General features: G+C 53.9%; 1 long non-coding RNA gene across 1 annotated transcript; it reads right to left on the minus strand.

Moving 5' to 3' along the window:
• Nucleotides 1-2,068: 2,068 nt before the first annotated feature.
• LOC117803709 lies at nt 2,069-8,341 on the minus strand. The gene is made up of 3 exons (XR_004627672.1): nt 8,171-8,341; nt 6,790-6,952; nt 2,069-2,151 (listed from the first exon to the last, which is right to left on the minus strand). It is a non-coding gene; the product is annotated as an uncharacterized LOC117803709 (long non-coding RNA).
• Nucleotides 8,342-8,609: the final 268 nt, after the last annotated feature.

Genomic DNA, 8,609 nt, shown 5'->3' on the forward strand with positions numbered 1-8,609 from the left:
AGAAGTCTAGGTTTGTGGAGCCAGCTGAAAGTCTGCGGGGGCCACGGGGTCACGCACTTTGAGGATTTTGGACAAGCTGGGTCCCTAGCTGCCAGGCCCAGCGGGAGCCCCCTTCTCAGCGCCCCCACCCCATCCCCCAGAGCCCAGGAGGCCCCGGCCCCAGTGTCCACCAGCTCCCGCAGAGCTCCCCCAGATCATACAGTCGGTTCACGGAGCCAGCGACTTCAGCACCCGTGGGGAGCTGAGGTCACCCCCACCGCGAGCAGGGCCGGGTGAATCTCAGGGCGGGTGAGGGCTGTGGCTGTCAACCGCCATGTCACCTGATGCACCTCCTCCCTCAGAAACTGGCAGAACTCTTCCTCTCAGGGGCACGTCGTCTGCTGTGGGGGCGGCCTGGGGAGCCACAACTCAACGCCCGGAACCCTCACACGGAGCCTGTGACAGGCAGGGCATGTCTCCTCCCAGCAGATGACTCAGGGCACCTCCCCGAGTCTGCACCCCCATAGTTCTCACTGGGCAGAACTCAAGTCATAGTCACCTTTACTGAACACCTGCTCTGCGGGCCAGGTGCTCATCTCACCTTTGAGGTTGGTAAACCGTCCCCACTCTACAGAGGGGGACACTGAGCCAAAGAGTGGTGGCTGGGTCACTCAAGGCCACACAGCTGGAATTCGTAGCTGCCCCCCGGCTCCGCAGTTTGCCACCTTCCACCTCACTTCTCTGGCCCACCTCAGTGCCAGGCCAGGGGCGCTGAGTGTGGCTGGAGGGGACACTGAAGGACACGGGGAGCCTGGCTGGGGTGGGGGATGGGCCAGGTGCCTGCACCAGGGTGGGGGGGGGCGCAGGAACTGCCCTTCCTGTGTGAGGACCCTCTGGGGAACCTCCTTGTTCTTTCTAAGGGCTCTGGGGACTCCCCTGAACGGATGCCCAGGATCACTGCTCCCCAACTGTTGGGCACACAGGTTATTTCCAGCTTTGCTAAGCCAAGCAGGGCCGCAAAGGCTGCCCTTGTCCTACATCCCTTTGCACATGGCCATGGGTAGGAGAAACCCTCCAAGGGCTCTGCGAGGCCCCACACGTAGGATGCTGGGCCTCACTCTAGGAGGGCGTGTGGTTTCAAGGAGGGCACCTTGCCAGCGATGGACCCAAACCGTCCCTCCAGAGCCAGCAGGCTCCCAAGTGTGGATTCCCCGGAGAGACTGCCCAGGAAACCCAACAGGCTTTCCTTTTACCAGGAGCTTTGTTTGACTGGTGGGTGGGTGGGAGGGCAGTGCTGGGCTCCAGCTCTAACTCCAGCTCTAACTGCAGAAGGCACATAGCAGGTCTGGGTGGGTGGTCATGCAAATCCAACAAGGAAGCAGAGCATGGGGAGCAGAGGGGTTCCCTCTGGGCTCCCTGTTAGGGAGGAGCACCTGCTTCAATTGCAGTGTCCGTGATGTGATAGATTCCATGGCGGAAGTGCATTTGGCTCCCCTGTAAACACACCAATCAAGGTGACATGCCATCCCCAGGGGCATAGTCACATCAGCACCTGACAATTGATCACCAGCTGTTTTCATTTTACCCCAGCTGCTGCCACCCTTCATGAGTAGGGGCTGAAAAATTAGGGGCTCCGGATGGTCTGCTCTGATAAGGATCCGGGTCAGGGTACCTGCTACTCAATGCCTGGTGCTGAGAGCAAGCCTCCAGGTCTTTGCACATGCATCTCTCTGCCCAGGGAGCCTCTTACTACCCTTTTAAAAAAAGGTAGAATCATGGCTGTCATACATAAATGAACATGTGTTAAAGTTTATTAAATTCCGGGGCACCTGGGTGGCTCCGTCGGTTAAGCGTCTGCCTTAGGCTCAGGTCATAATCCCGGGGTCCTCCAGTCAAGCCGCCCCACCTTGGGCTTCCTGTTCAGTGGGGAGCCTGCTTCTTCTCTCTGCAGCTCCCCCTGCTTGTGCTTGCTCTCTGTCTAATAAATAAAATCTTTAAAAAGTTTATTAAACTCCTAAATCAGTGAGAGAACCAGGCACGTATTATTTATTACCAGTACACAAGAGAATTTGAAGTACAGATGCATTTACTGATCAGGAGTGTGCAAATGAAGGCAAAACTGGGGTGGGGAGGTGGGTTGGTGTTCTCTGGGACGATTCAGAGTCTGCAGGCCTATAGATAAGAATAGTTTTGCATTACTTATCTACAATTTGCAGAGTTGTAAAATAGCCTTCATAGAATGGAATCAGATAATCCAGGAGGTGTCCCTTAGAGTCTAGATAACGCATTGCTTTTCCACAGATGTTCAGATGTTTTCCTGCATCCCTGACCTGACCACCCAAAGTCCTTCACCTGGCAACTGAGCCCACATCCTGTCCAGGAGGCACCTCCCCGCCCCCAGTTCCCAGAGCAGGTGGGTGCCATCCACCAGGTTTCCCCAGGCCCTTGAACCTTTTTTTTTTTTAAGATTTATTTATTTATTTGACAGAGAGACACCAGGCGAGAGAAGAAACACAAGCAGGGGGAGTGGGTGAGGAAGAAGCAGGCTCCCAGCAAAGCAGGGAGCCCGATGTGGGGCTTGATCCCAGGACCCTGGGATCTTGACCTGAGCCACCCAGGCACCGCCCCCCCCACAGGCCCTTGAACTTCTGATCACATTGTCCTGTCTTCCCTGTCCATCTTAATAAGATTCTTAAAGCCAAAGTCACGTCTTTACCCTCATCATGCCAGTGAAAAGTCAAGGCGTGGTACGCCTGGACGGCTCCGTCAGTGAAACGTCTGCCTTCGGCTCCGGTCATAATCCCAGGGTCCCGAAATCAAGCCCCATGATGGGCTCCTTGCTCAGCGGGGAGCCTGCTTCTCCCTCTGCCTGCCCCTCTCCCCCCACCCCCGCTATCTCTCAAATAAATAAAATCTTTAAAAAAAAAAAATAGAAGTCAAAGCATGTGAAATAGGTGAACGAATGATAGAACAAAGGAGAAACACAGGGCCCTGGAAGCAGGGTGGTCTGTGGGGTGCCCCCATAAGACAGGCAAAGGCCTGCATGCAGGCTTAGGGAATAAATGTTTAGGTCTCAGGCTTGATCTTAATAAGGACTCCTCAGAAATAAGGCTCTGAGAGCAAACAAGCTCAGAAATGCTGGGTTAAACACAAACGGGTTGTCTGCTTTTTCCCTTTTAACTGCAGCACTTCCGGGAGCCTTTACTGTATCAAAGTTCCCAGCGAATGTCTTAGAAGGAGAATGCAATGTTCCAGTGTTTTCCATGCTTATCTGATGACGAAGCAAATTTTTATTTTTTTAAAAGATTTTATTTATTTGAGAGAGAGAGACTGAGCAGGGGGGAGGGGCAGAGAGAAGCAGACTCCCCTTTGAGCAGGGAGCCCTACATGGGACTCAATCCCAGGACCCCAGGATCACGACCTGAGCTGAAGGCAGACACTTCGCCAACGGAGCCACCCAGGCGCCCCGGTGAAGCAACTTTTCCAAATGAAGAAGAGATGAGGGTCCTAGAGAATTCACATTGAGAAAGACCAACTTAAAGCACCTGCCTGTGTTTACGTAATGTCACATAAATTACTATTGCCTGCGTCAGGGTGCTAGGCCTGGCATTAGAGCACCCGTAGCCTTCCACAGGTGACCCGATGTCTCTGCACCTCAGTTTCTTCATCTGTAAAGTGGGACTAAAAAAAGAGCTCGGCTCAAAGTTGCTGGGAGGGTTCCATGAGTTTCTGCAAGAAAAACGTGCAGCATGGAGCCCGGGACAGTCCGTACTCAATAAATGTGAGCCATATCACTAATTATTTATAAAAACCCATTTATTGACTTGTCTTTGTACCATCTCGCTTGACCGTCACAGCGGCTCTGAGGCCGGAAGAGGAAGATAAGGCAGAGGAGGATAGAACACTCAGGAGGTGAAGTCACTGGCCCAAGGTCCGGCAGCTGGCAAGGGGCCAAGGTTCTTGGACCAGCCACAAAGCGGAAGAACGAGCTAGCCAAGGGCTTGGCATGAAGTAGGTGCTTAGTAAAGACCGGTTTCTTCTGTACCGCCCTCCTTCCTCCTTCCCATCCAAAAACCATGAAGGGCGCCAGTCTGAAAATCACCTCTGGTTGTGGTGGGAAGGACAGCACCTCAAGCCAAGGGCTCCCCGGCGCTTGGACAAGACCAGCCCCAGACCGAGCCTGGCCTTCTCCCCCACCAGCTGAGGTCCTCCCTACCCCTCTCCTCCGTGCCAGGCCTCACCACCCTGTATATCCCCTGAGCTGTCTGAGGACTTGAGGCCTCAGGGGTCCCTCCCTTCTAGTCAGCCACCCTGGCGACAAAACAAAGAAGGGGCTTAAAATGGGCCTTGATTCAGTGAAGGAAGCCCGTGCTCTGAGGATTGAGCGGACCTGCCAGGCCACCTGGGGCTGTCCACGGGCGAAACCCATACCCACACAGAGCCCCACCCCGGGCCTAGCCAAAAATGTTGCCCCAGCTGAAGGCTTGCTCAGAGAAGTGACTCAGCTTGAGTGCTCAGATGCAATTTCCACGTTTTATGAACTAAAGGTGTTTTCATCACAGCTGGGGACGATGAGCCAGCAGCAGACTGTAAACAGAGCAATGATCTGGTTGAAAACGCCCAGGTCTGAGCCCCCACCCACGAGCAGGGCCTCTGAGGCTGTCAGCCTCTCCACCAAGGCGCTTCCTTCACACCCAGGTGAAGCCAAGGGCTCCTTGCTTCCTCCCGGCAAATAGCACAGGCTCCCAAAATAACCTGGAGAAGCACCGAGGCCACCTCTGTAACCGAAGAGGGAGGCGGGTGACGGAGCCAGACCCACAGCCTACCGGGGCCTGCTTCTGTCCTTCCCCGACGCCACCTCGGGCCTCCGTGGGACTGGAAGCCTTCCAAGAGCCAGTGTCCTGGGACCAGAAGTCTGGGAGGCCCGGCCCTGAGCCGGAATTTGCAGGGGAGGTACCACCACACAGGTAAGAAACGTGCCCCTCTCCCCCCGACAGCAGTGACAGTCGTGTTTGAGGGGTTATGACACAGGTTCCCTAAAACAGCAAATTGTGTAAAGCAAAGAGGGTGGTCCTTCACCCTCCCCAAGGGTGCAAAGGTCTCAGGAGGTGGGACGGCATCACCCCCACCCTTCCCACCTTCATTCAGCCATTTATCAGGGCACTCTCTCGAAGGCCTACCTGTCAGCTTCACCCCAGCCCTTCCCAGCTCAGCAAACAGCACCACCATCCTCTGGCCAAAAATCAACGCGTCGTCTTCGATCCTAATTTTTCTGATCCACAGCAAATCCTGTCCAGCTTACCTCCCCTATACATCCGACCTTAGCCCACTTCCCAGCCCCCATCCACGGCCAGGCTGCTCCCCTCCTGCTTGGACACCAAAGCAGCAGCACCTGGACTCCTAAGCCTGCAGCCTTGGCCTCCAAAATCCACGCTCCACTCCTCGGGGGTCGTTGTCACCGTGTCTCGCTGACTATACCATTTCCCGCCTTCACGTCCTCCACTGGATCCTACCAGATACTAAAGCTTGTTAAACCAGCTTCGGCATCAGGCTACGAAGAGATGAAGGCAACAGAAGAAGAGCTCAGAGGCACAACTGTGCGTCAATGAGAACTTGCTACGTGACAGAGAGGCATCACCCACGTGGGGAAGAGACTTTTATAAATGGTGTTGGGACACGTGGTGATCCATATGGAGAAAGTAAAATTAGATCCCCACCTAACACCACACACAGCTCCAGGTGGATTCGAAGCTTAACTGTGAATAACGAAAGTTTAATACATTTAGAAGAAAATCTAGGAGAATATTTTTATGACCTCAGGGTAAGGAATGATTTCTTTTTTTTAATGAACTTTTTGTTAATTATAACGTGCATAAAGAAAAGTGCACATCATACATGCCCAGGTCGATAGCATTTCACAAAGCGAACCCAGCTTTGTCCCCAGCGCTGGAGCCAAGAAATAGGACACAGCTAGCAACTTGGAAAGTCCCATGGTGCCTCTTGATGAGGAAGAAAATCCCAGGTATAAAAAGTATCAGCCGTAAAGGAAAATATTAAATGAGCCTGATAACATTTACATTCAAATCTTCAACAAAATATGCCATAACCAAGATGATAAGATATGCCCACAATCTGGGAGGAGGTATTTGCCATACATAAAACCAGCAGGAGATTGGTGTCTGGGATATGTAAAGGACTTCTGCAAATCAAAAAGACAACCAACCCAACAGAAAATTCAGCATAAGCTGTGAGCAAACACCTCACAGGAAAAGAAACCGGTAAGGCCAATGACCATAAAAGAAAAGATGTTCTCCCTTGCTAGTTTCAGAGAAATGCAAATTGAAATAACAGCAAGATACTCTGTCTCCCCCATCAGACTGGCAGAAAGTAAAAGAAATAAAAAGGGTGCCTGGGTGGCTTAGTCAGTTAAGTGTCTGCCTTCAGCTCAGGTCATGATCCCAGGGTCCTGGGATCGAGCCCCATGTTGGGCTCCCTGCTCAGAGGGGAGCCTGCTTCTCCCTTTCCCTCCACCCCCCCTTCTTTCAAAAAACAAAAAAGCTGCCTCTACCAAATGTGGACCCCAGCCTCAGACATGGCTGGGGGAGGAGATCGGGAAGGCCCCTCTCCTCTCCTGGCCAGCGCGGTGGTCACTGCGCTCCCCTACTCCAAAGCCCCGACAGCCCCCGTGGCTCCTGACTCCTGAGCCCAAGCCTGCAGGGGTCTCCCGTTCAAGGGAGTAACAACTGTTACTGGCCTCAAGAATTTGGACAGGGCCCACCAGAGGAGACAGCTCTGCCTGCCCCACCACACCTGGGGCCTCAGCTGGAAGACTTGCGAGCAGAGGCTGGAATCCTGAAGGCTCTTCGCTTCTGTGGGCTGATCGATTGGCAGCAGAGATTTTGGCCAGAGTCTCCGCGAGGCCCTGCCAGGGACTTCCTTGCACCGTGGTAATGGGCTCAAAGGTCAGAAGAGACTGAGGAGGGGTTGGGGGGGGAGAGAGAGGCCGAGATGTTATCATCTTTATGACCTGGCTGTGGAGGCACAGGGCAGCAACCCTTGCCACCCAGGCTTCTTCGTCAAGGCAGCCACGAAGGCCTGCTCAGGTTCAAGGAGAAGGGACATGGCCTCCACCTGTGGGGCACAGCAAGGTTTCAGACCACGTGTGACTGAAAAGATTTCTGTGGCCATTTGTCAACAGTAGGCATAGGAAAATACTAGTATCTCGAGCTGGAATGAGTTGGGGCAGAGTCACGGCAGGCGCTGGGTAGGAGCCTCTCAGGCATGTGCGGCGCAGGGGGAACAAGAGGCAGGGAGTCCGACGGGGAGGCTGCTGCGCCAGTCCAAGCCTTTGTGAGGAGGGGCAGGGGGAGGGGGCAGAATTTCGGGTGAGGCCCATTGATCATCTCGGCTTGGTCACCAATGTGGCAAGTCACTCTCCTACTTGGGGCTTCCCTTTTATTACCCGTAACATGAGTGGGACAAAAACATAAAGGGAGTAGGGCTCTCATTCAATTGTGGACCCTTTGAGAATCTGATGGAAGCAATGAACCCTCTGCTCAGGGAAAAGAAAGTGCACTCAGGCACGTGTGTGCAAACCGAGGCCGAAAGTCCCAGGGGCACTCAGAGTCCACTTAGCTCAGTGGTTACCTGTGTCCCAGTATGAATCCTGCCTCCGCTCCTTACCAGGCAAGAGACCTCGGGTGAGTGACTCAGTCTCTCTGTGTCTCTGTTTCCCCACATGCAGACGTTAGGAACGCGTTAGTCTTCAGGTAACGGGAGGACCCAACCCTCAGTAGCTCTGGCAGGACAGTGGCTGTGTTTTTCTCATCTGGAAAAGCCCAGATGTGTGTGGTTGCTGGTGTTGGTTTGGGAGTTCAGACAGAGGATCTTTGTCCCTTCTCTTAGAAAATCTCTTCATGGGATGCCTGGATGGCTCAGTCGGTTAAGCATCTGGGGGGGTGTTTGGAAATGGAGGGTGGGGAGACATTTCAGGTTGTCACAGTGATTGGGCATCTAGTGGAAGGGGGCCATTGCAATGCAGGGAACAATTGTACGTGAAGAATTACCCCCTCACAATGCCAAGAGCACCTAACTCCCTTTGAAAACCTCTGGAAGCTCATTGAGGTCTCTAGAGTAGAAGAGAGGAAACAGGAGGAGCTGGAAACAGGGGTTGGCATTTGCCAACACTTACCTCACGGGCTGCGCTAGGAGCACGGGGAACGCTCAGGCCAATGCACGTACAGATGTGAGGGTCTGGGGAGCAGACCTGTGGCCAAGGTCCTTGAGTTCTTTTTTAAAGATTTTACTTATTTGACAGAGAGAAAGGGAAAGAGCATGAGCCAGGGGAAGGGCAGGAGGAGAGGGGAAGCAGACTCCTCGCTGAGCAGGGAGCCCAAAGCAGGGCTCGATCCGGGAACCCTGTGATCATGACCTGAGCCGAAGGCAGCCACCCAGCGACGGAGCTGCCCAGGCACCCCATGTCTCTGCTCTCGCTCTCATTTTCCTTGGGACGTCTTGCCGAGCCCTCGGGGACCGCCCAGAGCATCGCCACATCCTGCTGTGTCATGCCACATCCTTTGGTCAGTCCCGAAAGGGACCCTGACTCAGCAGCAAACGCAGTGGGGCAGGTA

Source organism: Ailuropoda melanoleuca, chromosome 9, assembly GCF_002007445.2.
Source record: "Ailuropoda melanoleuca isolate Jingjing chromosome 9, ASM200744v2, whole genome shotgun sequence".
Lineage (NCBI taxonomy): Eukaryota > Metazoa > Chordata > Mammalia > Carnivora > Ursidae > Ailuropoda > Ailuropoda melanoleuca.